The sequence below is a fragment of the Zeugodacus cucurbitae genome, chromosome 4 (genome assembly GCF_028554725.1).
Source record: "Zeugodacus cucurbitae isolate PBARC_wt_2022May chromosome 4, idZeuCucr1.2, whole genome shotgun sequence".
NCBI lineage: Eukaryota > Metazoa > Arthropoda > Insecta > Diptera > Tephritidae > Zeugodacus > Zeugodacus cucurbitae.
The window spans coordinates 25,589,758-25,607,330 of record NC_071669.1 but is presented as its reverse complement, the minus strand read 5'-3'; the positions used below and the strand labels follow the sequence as shown (position 1 = coordinate 25,607,330).

Here is a 17,573-nt window from a genome sequence, read left to right as displayed (position 1 = left end):
TATCATCATTATTTATATTAAACAAAAGCCTTCTATTGTTATGGATTTCTGTAGACAACTTATAAGTTCTAATACACCAGAACAACCATTTGTTCATAGCGAACTGAGCGAAACACAACCTCATTGTGAATTCGCGTTTAATACTCAGCAATTAATCAAAGCTGTGCCAGGTCTGCTCGCACAACAGGGTTCACATTTTAGAATGAATAATAATCGTTATAATCATGACATAATAAAAATCAAAAAAATTAAAAAAAAAAATTGTAAAAAATAAAAATTTTCGAGTTTAAATTGAGCGCATGGGAGGTTACAAAGTTTCTGCACCTAATACGCACTCGAATCTAACGCAAATAGCTTTCGAATGCGGACAGCTGCTTGCTGCTGCTACTTAGTTTGCTGTGAAAACAAAAGGCCGCAACAATAACAAACGAGGGTATTAGCTCGATAGCGCTGATAAGTTTGATGATTTCGGCAAATGGACGTGACCAAATTTGAGCGGTCGACGTACAGCAGTGTAATTCCAACAATTTTTTCATAAACAAATTTGTTGTGCGAGGGCTCTAGTGTATGAAAGCACTGAGTATTTATCAATGTCAACAATTGAATTTTCTACACGCGCCTTAAATTATGCTACGCAAATCTTATTTATTTTACTTGTCATAACGTTCACGCCCACAAGGCGCTCACGAGTTGCTACTATTTTTTTTGTTTTGTTTATTGTTGTTGCTCCAGCACTAATACCAGCAGCACATATGGACAAGAATTCCAGCTAGGCGCAACAAATTTCGAATTCACTGTGGATACTGCTTGTTCTTGCCACTGTATATATATATATGTATGTATCTCCACTCTTTGTGTGTGTATGTGTGTCATAATTTGCATTAGCGCGCTGTGGTAATTTACATTTTGTTGATCGTTACTTGCAGTTCTACGATTTTTCTTACTTATTTACTTATTCTTTCAATTTGTTATAATTTCGCAGCTGAAGCACACGCATACACCCACGTACGCAATGCGTGTGTGTATGTATATGTATGCCTGCATACATATTTGATAAGCGTGACATTCTGTTGCTACTTTTTATTTGATCTCTCACTCGTCTAAGCGTGCATGTGTGCGCCGTTCCGTTGGAATTTCCCTAAGGAAATAGTGTTCAATATGGGTCTAACACTACGCTGTGCTTGTAGCTGTGTAGGGCGCGTGCCTGTGTTGGCTGAAAGGCGTAGTTAGCGCACCGCTGTGTACTGTTGTTTTTTTCCTACCCGCTCTCTGTTGTCCGTATGTTTCACACATTTTTTATGATTTCCAATGCAAACGATGCGCAAAGCCCCATAACCTTGGCGCCAAGAAATCGGCTACAGTCATAAGTACCGCGTCCCTTAGCGCTAGTTTCGTGAATCAACAAGTGACGTTGTATCTATCATTTGGCAGCTGGCAGAAGTGAAGAGTAATCGCATGGACAGCCATGTTGGACAATGGGAGAAAACCTCAAATATCTGGTCAACATTTTCTGCAGAGTTGAATAGAAGTTGTACCAGTTTATGCAAAGTTACCCTCGTATTGGCCGTACGAACGAACTCCTTACGTTAAGTCACATGGCTGACCCACGACGGACCAAAGTTGCTGTCGTTTAGAAAGGCACATCTCGGCACAACCTGTCCAAAAGCCCCACATACGATAAGATTAGCGGTCATTCCAGCAACTAGTTGCCAAAGCTGGTTGGAGGAAGGGGAAGAGGAATCATCCAAACATTTCATCTTTCAATTTCCAGCATTAGACAGACTAAGGTTAAAACACCTCGGTGGGCACACCGTCGGGGAACCCAGCGAAGTGACTGGAATCGACTTAAGAACTGTCCAAGCGATTTGGTATTTGGGTGTCGCTAAGGACCGTTGATGCTGTCTTAAGTGAGACTATCTGTATTTGCGGAGATGTACTCCTTGACCTGAAATAACTTTGAACCAATCACAAATGTTAGATTTTGTTTTTTCATTTTCATTACCTAAATGGCTGAAGGTTTTGGATCTCAGTTGGTTAGACATTCAACCTGAACTTGCATAGTCGGAGAAGTCAAGAAGAATCTGCAGATATGACTCCTCGTCTTCTAAAATATAAGTGCTGCAGCTGGTATCAGGTAGGACGCTAGGCAACCATTAACCTCCATCCAGAAGAACCTTGTTAAGGTCATTTGAACACCAGACATTCAGTATGTACTATCATTTCCGCATAACTACATACATATTTATGTAGTATCATTTACTAAACAGATCTTCCTGACCGATATTTGCAACCAACCATGCACTGTCTATACGATAATCTAGACAGGAAAATGAAGAAACGCGTTGGAAAAATATATCGGTATCGCTGGTCTATGTGGGACTTATTGGCCTACCAGACTAACCTAACCTATATTTAGTTTAATTTAAATAATTTAATTGAAAAAAATTTGCTAATGGATTATTTTTATTCACCCGAAATGCCGTTTCAAGCCTACTGTGGCAAGTGGGCGATACTTTGTTATTTATTACCGTATATAATTTTCTAAGAATTTGTTTCTTATTTGAACCCCTTAACAAAAAGTAAAAAACAAAAAATATAAAAAATTAACTTGAAAACCGCTCAAGCTTATTTTAAAAATTAGCATAAATAAAAAAGCAAACACCCAATAAAAGGTTACAATAAAAAACAAAAAGAATTTGTTCACCTTTCACTCAAAATCAATTACGCGAAATATTCAAGCTGTTGAGCACCTTAACAGCTGCTGGCAGCACTGCCGGCGAACTGATGATGTGGCAATGTAGCAAAACAAAAACAGAAAAAAATGAATTTTATGAACGCTTGAAATACTTTCACCGCGTTACTTCGCCGCTCGTTAATGTATTAGTGACTGAATGAAATGTTGATTACATTTCACTTTTAGCATTCACAACACGCGCCTCCCTCGACTGCGAGGCCCAAATACACCATATGGTGCTGGAAAATGTCCATTTGGTTAGACTTTCGCACATCACTTCCCTAACTATCCATTTGATGAGCACGCTTATCTACATTTATATACGAGTTTACATATATGCATAGGCATACAAGTATTAAGCGCCTTTGTACACGCTTATGTGAGTGTATGCGTGTCATTTACATTTGTTTTAGGCGATAAATCGAGCGATTAGATTATGTTGTCACTGTCGCATCATGGAATCATGGAACAACAACAACATTCTATACGCATTTGGAATTCAAGTAATGTGGAAGTGTTTTGTAAAAAGCAAACATCAACTGTAATCGCTGCCTATTTTTAGGCGCTGTAACATGATTATAATGATGGAATTTATGTGTCGAATAACATAATCGCATTTCACTCTCAGTCTCTTGCGGCTAAAATATTCTAAGGTTCATTAATTTGAATTATATTTTATGCATGTGTTGTACATATATACAGTAGTCACTCTCTAATTGAAGCACTTTTTTATTTTAAAAGTAATTATACTGATACTAAAAACAAAATTTACTAAACCCATCATTTCCTAATTTCCTTTATTTCAAAAATAATGGAGAATCAATATTTATTTTTCGTATTTTAGTGTCTCACACTACTGTGTAACAAAGGGCAAAAAGAAAATTGTATTTTGAGATGGCAAGATGCCAAAATATGTATTACTGAGACAAAAAGTAAATAATAGACGTTATTTGAAAAAAAATCCAAAATAGGTCTTAAATGTTTAGGAGAAGACTGTGAGAAATATGTTCAGCAAAATGTCCGGATGCTTATTTTGACCTTTCTCTTATTAATCTTTGGCAGATTCTATCCTTTTAGAATATATACGACCTAAACTTAACCACCTTAGTCCTATATGCCCAATATCAAGTTTTTCAATCTTCCGGTTGAACTTATACAGAATATATCGGGTATCCATACCCTACATATAAATTATATTTGATTGACAGCATGGAATTATAATCTGACCTTTATGAAGTTCAAATGACAATTGATCGGCTTAAAAACAACAAAGACACAAGTATATTAAATATCGCGTATAAGGTCTTAACGAGCGTATTATAACGTTAAAGACTGAAGCCCATGGTCAACAAACTGGACTTTCGGTGTGGTAAAATAACCATTTACCCAAGAAAACAGATCAGCAAGTACCATCATCTTGTAGATTTCCAAGCAGCTTTCGATACCACGAAAAGGGATCGCCTTTATGCCGCAATGTCTGATTTTGGGCTACCCACAAAACTTATACGGCTATACAAAATAACGTTGGGCGCTACCACCAGAACTGTTGAAATAGGGAAGGACCTCTCCGAGCCGTTCGAGAACAAACGAATTTCTAGAGAAGGAAACCGACCGGAAATTTAATGCTTGAGAAGATAATTCGTTCTGCAGATCTTAACCGCACTGGCACAATCAATTGACTGTTGACAGTTATAACGTCGTGGTTATGAAAGATTTCGTCTAACTAGCATCCAACAATGACGTCAGGAACGAAATCAATCGGGGAATCACTCTTGTCGATAGGTGATACACGAACTCAGTAGGCAATTAAAAAAAAATCGCGAGAACCGAAAACACAAAAGTGTTTTCATTTGGTACAGTCCTAGTAAGGGCCATATTTGGATGTAATTTTTTTGTGAAAGTGGGCGTGGCCCCGCCCCCAAATAGGTTTTTTGTAGATATCTCGCAAACCAATAAAGCTATGTAAACCAAACTTCCTGCAGTCGGTTCCCTTTCGTATCCCACCATACACAATGAAAATAGTTGAAATCGGATAATAACCACGCCCACCTCCCATACAAAGGTTAGGTTGAAAATTAATAAAAGTGCGTTAACTCACTAACGAAACACGTCAGAAACACTAAAATTTTAGATAAGAAATGGCAGATGGAAGCTGCACTCATATTTTTTTACAAAATGGAAAATCGGTGTGGCATCTCACACTTATGGGTCAAAAACCATATCTCAGGAACTACTCGACAGATTTCAATGAAATTCGGTATATAATACTTTCTTGACGCCCTGATGACACGTGTGGATAAATGGATAAATCGGTTCACAACCACGACAACTTCCCATATAACTCAATTTTGTATTCCATCTGATTCCTTCCTTCATAAGATATACATAAGGAAGCAATCAAAGCACGACTTTTACAACTAACAAATAATGCGCACACGAAAAACTAGGTGGCCTCTCTAAAAACGGAAATGAACGCGCTTTTAACATTTTGGCGTACTCTTCGTATACTTATTCTATTTTTTATGGCTTTATACGCTGTGACTAACCTAAGCTAACTCTAATCTGCTTCATTTATATGCTAATAGCTTTTCGCTTTCCGCGTTAAATTTTTGCCTGCTGAATTGGTGAATATTTAAAGTAACACTGCGGGGCGAGCTGTGGCAGAGCGCATTTTATATGAATGTCGTACAGCACATGAGTGCCAAATTAATTTCGACATATAAAATCCACTGAAACAATTTTTTTTTTGAATTTGTCCGATATTTGTTATATCATATCTGTGTATATGGGATATACTCCATATCAATGGTGCCAGCAATTTTTTGTTCTTTAATTAATATATTTTTTAAAACCATATGAATAAAATAAAATTAGGTCTGGTTTTGAGAAAAAATATTTTATTTAAAACTCAAACGTGACCTTCGTGATGCAAAAGGATATGAAGCGAGGACCATATAAGAGTAGCACCACTACCATATATTATGTATATATTTGTATATTTGTATACATATATATTTACATACACATATATATTTATAAATAATTTCTTTGTTTAGTTAATCCTTTTGCAAAAAGTAAAAATAATTTCGCAGTAAAATCACGTCTAATTCAAAAGATGTCTTTATACGAATACAATCGATTGAAATTATTTGAACATATTTATATATTATATATAAATATGGGCTATACCCTCATATGTATACAAATATAGATATACCTTTATAAGAGTGAAATAGGGTTTATTGCATTACGCTGCAAAATAAGTAAAGGGAGCAGAAAGCAGTCGGACAGAATCACAGACCCGCTCAATGCACCAAATGAAAAAGCAAAGGAATAAAATTGAAATCACTGCGATGAAATCTAAATTGCATGCACCATAAAAATGTAAATGTTTATGAAAGGTTAAGGAAGCTTAATGAATCTGCAAACAGAAGAAGAAGAGGTTTAAATGAAAATAAACCTTTAAGAATTTAATTTCAAAATTTATTGCATCCAACAATTTAAATGTTTTAGCGTATAGACCATTATTATTGCTATCAACTAATATTTTTTGAAACTAAACTTAATCCTCTCTTCAAGTGACCACGGTTATTTATAATAAACTTATTATCTGCTATTGATTTCAATATAAATACGAGGGCTGCTATATATACATATTTCTGGCCTAATAATTAAAATAGGAATATTTATCAACGAAAATGATTTTATTGTTTTTCAAAATATTCTCCATCAAGATTTATACACTTTTGCATGCGCTCAAACCAATTTTCGAAACACTTTTTTGAGCCTTTTTTTGAGCGATTGTCAAATTGTGCGGGATCCAACGGGAATAAACCTTTTTTACTGCCAGGTGTTCATGCAATATCGAATGTATGCTGGTGGGAGAAATGCATAGGCATGCCTCTATCTGAAGGTATGTTACATGACGGTCTTGCATTATCAGTTCACGTACGGCATCGATGTTTTCAACTACCGGCTGTTTTTGGACGACCTTCACGGAATTCGTGTTTGAGCGTGTGTCGGCCACGATTGAATTCGTTGTACCAGTTTTTCACAGTGCTATAGGATGGTGCTTCATAGCCATACAAAGATTTTAGTTCATCGATGCACTCTTGTCGCGATAATCCACGTCGAAAGTTGTGAAAAATGATCGCACGAAAATGTTCACGAGTTAATTCCATTTTTTGGCCGAGATGAATTTTTTAATTCCCTGTAAATAAAACCATTCACGATTAAATGACAAAATGTTCTGAGTGATGTTATGCTAAAAAATGTCAAACTTTCCAATGGAAATGTCAGATTGCAACTGGCAACACTTAGTGTTGCCTAGGCCAGAAATATATATAGCAGCCCTCGTATGTATGTCGGAATAAGTGTGTCTGTTCCCTTTAGTATAATTAAGAAGATACCAAATCTGATCCTTGCATATTGCTAGTATATAAAATTTTCGGTTATAACTGAACCTTCCTTACTTGATTTATTGAATACAAATGTTTAAAAGAAATATATGAGTGCACCTTTGTGTATACTATCAATCCATATGCAAGTAAATAAATAGGTTAATGTCAAAAGCACTAACTAAACTACCATCATCGTGAAGTGGGGTTCCAACTGTTTGGGCTTCACACGTAATTTAATTCATATTTGCATTTATGTCAACAGCTTGAATAAAAATAGCAGTGTAAATTTAAATAGACTAACATAGAAGAAATTAAAAATAAGCATAAGTACATAGGCATATATTGTAAAAAATGGGAATAATAATAATAGTCCGTATGTTGAGATAAGTGTCATGATTTCATAACTTAATGAACTATTTAAAAAACAATTCTTCCACTGTAAGTTTAATTTTTACTACTACATATTATATATATGAAGGTTGAATATCTATTGTGAAGACTAAAGCATATATAAATCAGTACTCTACTAGTAAAATATCGTAAAGGCCCTTCGCTCACATCTGGACATTCCCCTCATGTTTTAATTGAAAATATTAGTTTCACTAAATAGAATATAAATATATCGCTCATTTACTTGAATAGTGTCACAACTCAAAAAAGTCGATTTTTCAGGAGAGCGATTTAAAGTTTTCAATTGTCTCTTATTTAGCAAATATTGAAAAATTCCATAAGTTTATTAACAAATCTAGTGGCGTGTAATATTTTAAATACAATGTTGAGCATAAATGGACCAATTAGAGTGTACTAATGCTTTTTCTTGGGCATAAACATGACCCAATTTGAATTGTGTCGTTATTTGTGAAAAAAAGAATTCGATTTCGCCGCCATAAGTCAAATGTGTCGTTTTTGTTGAAAAAAATCAATCACCAATATCGTTGTAAAACAAAATATGTCGTTCTTTCTGAAAAGAAAACCAAATTCACTCTATGATAATATGTGTTGTAACACAAAATATGTCTCTCTTTCAGAAAAAAATCCATGCCTAATTTTGGCACAACTGAGAAGTGTCGTTATTGTGGTTAAAAAATAATGCAACATAACAAGTTTAATCACAGCATTCTTATTTCACGGTTTATTTTTCTACGCATCGGAACGAAATTTTTATACAATATGGACGCTGAAATTGCGCACACTTCTGCATACTCAACTCAAAAATCGTGTTTTTTGAGTTGTGACACTATTCAAGTAAATGAGCAATGTGTAGGAATAGGTTTGTATATATGTACATATACGTATGTTTGTATATCTCCGAAAAGTTTAAAATTTGTACAGTTCTCTTAACCACCATGACTGAAGATGTAAGCTTGAAGCTAATAAAACAGGATAGAGAACAGAACAGTAAAGTAAATAGAGTGAAATACTAATCTAGATTCTAGAACTAAATTAAGTGACTCTTTTAAAATGCCAAAAAGATATTACAAACAAAATGTCACGTTGTCACGCCATTTAATATGTGCGCTACAGAAAATTGCTTGTGAGCAACAAGGGCCATGGTGGTATACAAAAAGCATAAAACGAAGATTTTGATTTCATGAAAAAATGTCTTACTTAAATGGTTTTATGTATGGTTGTTATATGTACGAAGTGTTAAAAAACTTTAAAGTATTATAATTTATGTGCAAAAAATTAAAAATAACAGTTTTTGTTGTTTTTGCAGCAAAGAGGAACACCAGATTTGAGTCATTTAGTCAATGAATTCCTAGTTTGGTATAGTCTACAACATCCTTTTTCACCAAACATAACTTCCCAGCAGATTTAAAAGCGAGATCTCCTGAAAGGAGGAATGAAGGAGTCCTCCTATTGGCCTCTTTTAGGAGCAGTAAAGGAGATTTTTTAATTTTGTTCTTATATTGAGTTTTTTTTTTATATTTTATTTTAGTGTTGACCTCCTTTTGTCATCTTTTAGGAGCAATAAAGGAGATTTTTTAATTTTTCGTAGCTTAAAAATCGTACTTTTGATTCAAAACAATTTAACGGGAAATAATAACTGTTAATTTTTGTCTTCAAGCAATTGTTCATTTCAACTGTGTTTTTTAAAGCGTGCAGACGTAAGTGTTTTATATCTATTGAGTATTAAATATTTTAAATTGATAATTAAATGTACTCTAAAAGGCATTTAAAACGCCTAGTGAATAAAAAATTAAATAATTTATATAAAAAAAAAAAACAAAATAATAATACACAAGATGAAAATGATGTGGAAAGTGAAAGTGAAAATGAAAATGATGTGGAAAGAAAGAAACATGGAACAAAGAATACGGAAGCTAGAGGAAATATCGGCGCAGAACACTATACTCCTGGAGCGGATTATTGACATATTTCCACCGATGAAGATTGAATTAATGATATTTCCTATTAAAAACATGAATGATTTAGCATCTACAGAATCCTTGCTTTTGAATAAGCCTGAGGCAGAAATTGTGAGTATGATAAAATCCATTTGATAAGATGTTACTAAACAGTTTGAGTTTATTATAGGTGGCGTATCTGAAGCAAAAATTTTTAAAGAGACCCCTATCAAAAATTTTGGATGAGGTGATTGCGGAGTCCCTGCTCTTAAAAGTGAATTGGGATGGAGCCAAAAAAAAAGTTGCATTGAAGAATTATGCACTTTTCAATAAATTTCTTTACGGTAATACATAATTTCAATTCATGTCATATATTTTTTTAACAAGTTTAATTTTTAGAGGCCTTAAAAGATGATTACTCATACCCTGATTTTGAGGCAAAGATCAAAAAGGCGTTTCTCAAATGTAATTCTCAGTTCTACAGGAACACTTATAATATCAAAAAAAATAGATTTCATGTACATTCATTTAATTAAAAAACTTTAATAAAAAATAAAATTATAAAAATTTGTTTTTGTTAAAGTAATTGAAGGTTGAAAATAATATAGTAGTAATCATAGAGATCCCCTTTAGGATTAATCATAGAGATCTCCTATAGCAGTAATCATAGAGATCTCCATTAGGAGGTTAAAAGGAGTACTCGCGTTCCAATGACATGCAATGTTAAAAACGAGTATACAATTTTACGTGTATTTACACACGAGTATTAGGAGTAATAGGGAGTATAGGATATCTCCTAAAGGATTAATCCAAGAGGTCTCAAGCGATCATCCTAAAATCTGCTTGGTTAGTACCCATTTTGATCGTAACGTTTTGCATTAACATGTGTAGGAATAAACTTGTAGACTGCTTGTTGAGTTCCTAGGATCAATCATGTGGAGATTCTATTGCTGATGAGGGGCGACCTCCTTTTCTGTTGGTTGACTCGGGGAATGTAGCACTAGAAGTCATCAGGGAATTCGCGACATAAAATTGAAGTTTAGTGAGTGGAGTGTGCTTTAGTTTTGGTTGAAGTACACTCAAATGATTGCTATAAAGTAGCCAGGAATTAATACAATAGTCATATTTGTAAAATAGTCTCATATGTATGTGATTGGCGTTGAAACCGTTTAGCCGGTTATAGCCGAATCGATGATAGCGCGCCACTCCTCTCTTTCCCTCGCAGTTCGGCTCCAGTTGGAGATCCCAAGTGTAACCAGGTCGCTCTCCACCTGGTCCCTCCATCTGATTCTGCGCTGGATTTCGAGGCTGACATTGTTGGTGTTGTTGATACTGGTTCCCAGGTATACGAAATTATCTCCGACTTCAAAGTTATGACTGTCAACAGTGACGTGGGAGCCAAGCCGCGAATGCACTGACTGTTTGTTGGATGACAGGAGATATTTCGTCTTGTCCTCATTCACCTCCAGACCCATTTGCTTTGCTTCCTTATCCAGGCGGCAAAAAGCAGAACTAACGGCGCGGTTGTTGCTTCCGATGATATCAATATCATCGGTGTACGCCAACAGCTGTACACCCTTATAGAAAATTGTACCTTCTCTATTTAGCTCTGCAGCTCGTATTATTGAAACCACACTGATAATATCCAATCAGTATGTTGACGGTGGGCTTTAGTCTTTCACACAGTACGCTCGATAGAACCTTATAGGCGATATTTAGAGACTCATATACCACCACTAATTTGAGCGAAAGTTTACTTTATACGATTCCACCTCATTGTTTGAAAGATCAATTCCTCTCATGTGCTTATTATAGGATGCGACAACAGTAGGCCTAGGAATCTCCAAATACTTTTTTCCTGTGCGCTCCAACCTTTGCTATTTCCAATTGGATCATCTTCCATACATAAGCAACGCACACATATTGTGATTGATTACACATCCTCATTTAATACACAAAGGACGAAAAAACGTCGGGTTCAAAAGGGTTAAGTAGTAATTGAAGTTTTGGGCAGTCAAATTTTCACTAAGGGTTAATGTGATTCTCACAGATAAAGTTCTGAATCTTTTTGAGTGGTTCTTTTAGTCTGGTTCTGATGCAAATAATCGAATAACAACTCAAGAGATTGCTGAGAGATTAAATGTATCTAAGCCGACCATTCAGAAGCAAATGAAACGTCTAGGATTCAAATCGAACCTTGACAAATGCGTGTCTCACGTTCTTACAGGACGAAATTTGCTTTGTCGCATTAACGACTGTGATTTGCTTACCAAACTTCGAAGAAGTGATCTATTTTGGAAGAGCATTGTTACTGGTGGCAAAAATTGGATTGTTTACAAGAATGTAAAGCATAAAAAATATTGGTTTAAAAAGGATGAACCACTTCAAACCACTTCTAAGGCGAATAATCACCAAAAAAGGTTATTTTGTTTTTTTGGTGTGTTTTCAAAAGGATTGTTTTAGAGCTTTATAACAATACCACATTTATTTCTAAAGTGTATTATGATCAACTGGACAAATTGAGTAATGTACGCAAACAGAAGAGCCAGAATTGATCAATAGTAAAGGTGTATTGTTCCACCAGGATAATGCGAGACCTTATACAATTTTGATGACTCGACAAAAGCTTTTGCAGCTTGAATGGCGTCTGCTACCTATCCACCATCTTCTACAAACTTTGAACCTTCGGACTATTACTTGTTGTGGTTTGTGTAGATTTTGGATGGGGGAGACTTCACATGAAAAACCACCTGGACTAGTTTTTCGTCTACAAGGAGGGAGGGCAAAATGTATTGGATCACAATGAAGAATATATAATTTCATAAAATGTTTTACACAATAAAAAATCGTGCTTAAATTAAAACAAGAAAAAACGTTAACTTCGGCTGTACCGAAGCTAAATTACCCTTCTCAGGTGCATTTCTTTTAGTAACTATGTGTTTAAGCAAATCTAAAGACGTAAGAAAAAGTAAGTAAAAAAAAGAAAACATTTTACTGATACTTTTTAGCCGGGTTGTTTGCTAGAAACATTAAGGTTATATAGTTAACCGATCTGAACAATTTTTTCGGAGATTAAATTATTTCTATGAACAATAACTCACACCAAATTTCGTGAAGATATGTAGTAAAATGCGGAAGTTTTCCATACAAACCCTTGATTCCGATCGTTCAGTTTGTATGGCAGCTATATGGTATAGTGGTCCGATATCGGCAGTTCCGACAAATGAGCAGCTTCTTGAAGAAAATAACATCTGCAAAATTTCAAAACGATATTTTAAAAACTGAAGGACAGACAGAAGGTCAGACAGACAGACAGACTGACGGACAGACAGACAGACGGGCATGGCTAAATCGACTCAGTTCAACATACTATATACTTTATAGGGCCTCCGACGCTTCCTTCTGGGTGTTACAAACTTCGTGACAAACTTAATAGACCCTGTCTGTTCAGGGTATAAAAAAAATCGGAATCACTTAATGAGCGACCAAATATGTAGAACGACTAAAGAAACTTGAATGTTAAAATGCGCTCAAAATGTCACATAGTGAATAAAATTAAGAAATTTACAAAAACAATTAACTATGTATAAACATATTTATAAGAAATCACTCGAGAGCGATAAAAAGCGCAAGCAATTAACCGCTCAAAATAAGACTCATACATATTTAGTATGTGCGAGTATACAGTTATGTACGCATTCTGGCCCACTGTGCCATCGCCCGAAAATAACAACGTTCAACGTGACTGACAAGCGAGCAATTTTAAACCCCGTTGAGCACGTCAACAACTTCATCAGCCATCAGCAGTGACTATGATTATAGTCCATATACACATACTCGTACACACTCGTGTTACATTCGTATTAGTTAGCAAATATTTATGTATGGGTGTATGTGTGTGTGTTTGGTTAACTAGTGTAAATGCAGAAAAATGTGTTAATCTCCGTGCGCTGCTAAAGTCCTTATTGTCAAGAAGTGTAATGCCGAACTAGACAGCCCCATGAGCAAATACGGGCAGAGTACGTGTGAGTACATACGAGTACGTATGTATGTAAGTATGTAAGTTTGTGTTGTTTTATTATCATTATGCGCGGATATAGTGGAGTAAATACCCAGCAATGAAAACCTACAATATTAATTGCTTATCTGTACATATATCTGTAATCGATTTTATATCGACTATTCAAGATAATTGCAGATGTCTTTTAGTTAACTAAGTGACAATATAAGTAGTATAAATAATATATACATATGTATATAAAGTCCTTAAATATTATTATTGTTGGGATTTGGATCATTAGTTTTGTACTCTAAATCATAATGTCAAATATATTTATATTAGATACTGAAATACAGTTTGTCAAGTAATTGTTTGCAAAATGTAAATAAACATGAAAAATCAAATCTAACATGAATTAAAAAAGGTTCTGTTTCCAGAGAAAAACGTGTCAACTTCGCTATAGATAACTATAATAGGCCAACAAAGTACTGGAAGTATAATTTCCGCCAAACACCCATGAGTCTTGTTCTTGATAATATATAAATCATTATCTTTGTCTCTTCACAAAAAATAACGTCATTCTAGTATTCGCCTATTAACACCAGCTATAGCGAAATAGATGTATATGTTTTTCAATCTTATTGGCAGATAGCGGTGACTATCTCCTAGCTACATGGAACGAGTACTGGGGGAGATGCAACACTCTTCTCTTAGTCTCATGATTAATATTGTTGTTGCAATATTTTTTAATATTTCGCCCCAACTATCTCAGGCTATTTTTGTTCTTTGATTTTCTACTATTTATTTTAAATTTTTTTAATAATCACGACGTGAAAGCTCTGATGGTTTACCTCCAGAATTCTTCAAACACAGTATATTTTCTTGTTTGCCCCCAGAAACAAACATTTCGTACAACTCTTTTGCATTTCTTCTTTAAATTTATGAAAATAAATCAATTGGTTGAAATTTTCTTCAACTTAATTGCCTGACATTTTCGAAGAGGAGTATTTCCAATTAAATCTGTATAATTCTAAACAAAAATTGGAATGAATAAAAATAGGCCAGAATAGTCGCAGAAGGGCACGTGTAGATTTTTTTAAAGAATGTTCCGTTAATTTCTTATGAATCTCTGTTCGACGTGTGATTGAATTTTGCAAACAATTAATAGACAGCTGGATTTTTGTTTTTTTCTGCTTTTTCGAAGCCGAACTTATGTTTTTGTTTAACATTCTCCATTAATAATTATGTGTTATAATAATACTGTACAATACAAATCATACAAAACAGGGTCTTTGCTAATAAAAATTCACGTCAAAGTAGATTTGTCAATTTGCATTTTATAAACAATTGCCTGACAAACATAATATCGAATTAAACATCGACGTTTTTTTAAATATTCATCGCTCGTAAAAACCACTCAGAGGACAGGTTATTGAAGGAAAGAACAATACAAATGTATTTTTTTAATGCTTTTAACTATAAATTAATTCTAATGGATTAAAGAAAACGAACGACACAGCTCCAAACTAAAGGGTAAACAAATTATTGCACAGACACACTACACTACACTAAACACTAAAAAAATGATCTCCCCTAGATTAGGAATTAGGATTCGAGAAAGCGTTCTGAACATACTACATACTGCAGAGGTTTTGGAATTCTATATACGCTATTTCGCGCAGTTGTTCGATAGAGTGAAATCCGACAAATATTTTTCTTGATCTCGCAAAGGCGGGAAATTCCAGAAGAAAGTGACGAGATGATTCCACCTCGTACTCTTCCATGCAACTTCTACAGCTAGCATCCGGTAAGATTTTTAACCTTACAGCGCGGATACCGATGGGAGAATTCCAATTGGAACCCCTATGACTAAGGAGATGTAAACGTTGTTGTTGTTGTTCTGCTGAATAAACATTTTTCCAAGTGGTTTTTTATTATAATTAGTGAGTTTGCTGTTTATAACAACTTATGTACAAGTACTTTAAAACAACTCAGGAATTAGTCACCAGCGAGAAGCACGCATGTTAGACTGCAACTGAATTCTTCAAGTGACAAGGTATTACCTGCTGGGTGCTAGCGCTGCTTGTTCACAGTCTGATTTTTACTGCCTACTTCTGGGCGTATAGAGATAGCACTCACTTCGCTCCCATTTATTATCGTTTCCTATTTCAAACAACATATTCAAATGTAAATACATATATAGCTAATTATATATGTACACATATGTTCATACAAATACACACTAATTCGCTTATATATATATGTATATATATATTGTGAGTATGTAAATTTAATTGCTTACGCATTTCGCTTAGTTGTAGTTAATGCACTCGAATTGTGGTGAAAGGGTTGGCGGAGGGGTTGTTTTAGCGGTTATCAGCTGCCAGTTATTGGCGAAATATAGCACGATATTATTAGCTTTTGCTACGAATTATTTCCAGCGTTTCAACACAGAATAGATTTGAATTTGGAATATTCGCTTACAGAAACAGAAACGGAAACGGCAACAGTTCAATATTTCTACGATATTGCAACAGTTATAACAAATTAAATGCTTTAAATACATAAGTGAGCTGCTTACTTACCAAATTTGGCAAAAGTTTTCAAAAACCGTCCACAATAATGTAGTTTTTCAAATAATATTGTTGTTATTTTAGGCGCAAGTAGTTGTTGGTAAATTAGTTAAGTCAAATCATTTCGCCAACACATGCAGCGTGAAAATATTTTTATTCACAAAACACTTCAAAAATGTATTATATTTTAATATGTACTATGTTTCATTTTTTATTAATTTTAAATACTTTATTAATTATTCATGCCGTTATGCACACCATACACTGTATTCAAGTATTATATTTCAAGCAATATGTAATTCCGTATGAAATTTTATCATTAATATTGTTTCTAAAAAATTTCACTAAATTTTTAAAATTATTATATATTTTTTCATTAATTTACTTTTATCTCAATAAATATAAATGAAATAATTTATTTGTAGCAAATGCGCACATTTATTCCGAATGTAGCAGCAGGTTAACACCAGCGTTGGTTGACAGCAGGACAACAAATGTGTCGGCAAAGTCCCGTTAGCATGCAGCCAACCAAATAAACAGTTAGCGACGACATCGAACATATGGTTGCACGGTATTTATTTTTACTTTTATACTTCGCTTGAAAAAGCTCCACGCAATTTGCAGCCACAAATGAAAAGCTCTGCTTGTCACTCGGGCATCGTCTTATCAGTTAGTGGGCGAATTGCTACGAGCGTGTTATCACTTGATGTGCAACGACTGCCTTCGCGATATGTGGAATGTTTGCTGTCTTAGTTGCGTGGAAAACTTTTCCTAAACAATCGCTAGACAAAGCGCGCCATTTTCACGCGTAACAGCAGTGGTATAGAATAAGTTTCGTTACAGTCGTAGGCCTTCACTATGCTTGTACTAAGTGGGCAATCAGTTGTAAAGTTCGATCTTAGTAGATCTAAACTAAAAACATTTTAAAAACCTTTTCATGCCTTTTTGGAAAAGTCGGATGTGTTCGAAAACAATTATTAATGACCAACATTATAAATCCAAAAGTTCAAGCACTAAAAACATTTCAAGACATTCGCCATGGCTAACCTCAGAGACTAAAAATTGACATCCATTTTCCTGACGAAGGTGTTAAAAAAACAACTTCGACAAAGGCTCTAGAGGTTATCCCAGATATCCGGTCAATACACATTCAAGTGAAGTATGATGCAGCGCTCACAGATAATCGGCTAAAGATTTTCACAGGACTCAAACTCTGCACCAATGTGGGCATGGTATCATACTAGATCTTGTCATAGAACTCGGAATATATTGGTTTAGTGACCGGGAAACTGAGACCGTGAAGAGAAGAATGGACAAACGATACTATTCAACAGGTCCATTAATATTTTTATGGATAGGCAATTATGGCTGAAGAGAACTAAGCCACCTACAGAGATTTGGTATAGCAGAACCGGCAGAATGCAAGGCGTGTGTGGGGGATGATGAGATCCTAGACCATCTTTGCCAATTCCCAGCCTTCAGTCGGTTCACTTTCCACGGTTCCCAATACTCTAACCT

The 17,573-nt window shown here is 34.9% G+C and overlaps 1 protein-coding gene across 1 annotated transcript in view; it reads right to left on the bottom strand.

Moving 5' to 3' along the window:
- LOC105215872 (synaptotagmin-5) overlaps positions 1-16,528 on the bottom strand; it is a 145,075-nt gene extending 128,547 nt beyond the window's left edge. Inside the window, exon 1 of the mRNA XM_054229158.1 lies at positions 16,068-16,528. The gene's annotated coding sequence lies outside the window, so the exon portion shown is untranslated. The remainder of the gene's footprint in view (positions 1-16,067) is intronic.
- Between the last annotated feature and the right edge of the window lie 1,045 nt (positions 16,529-17,573).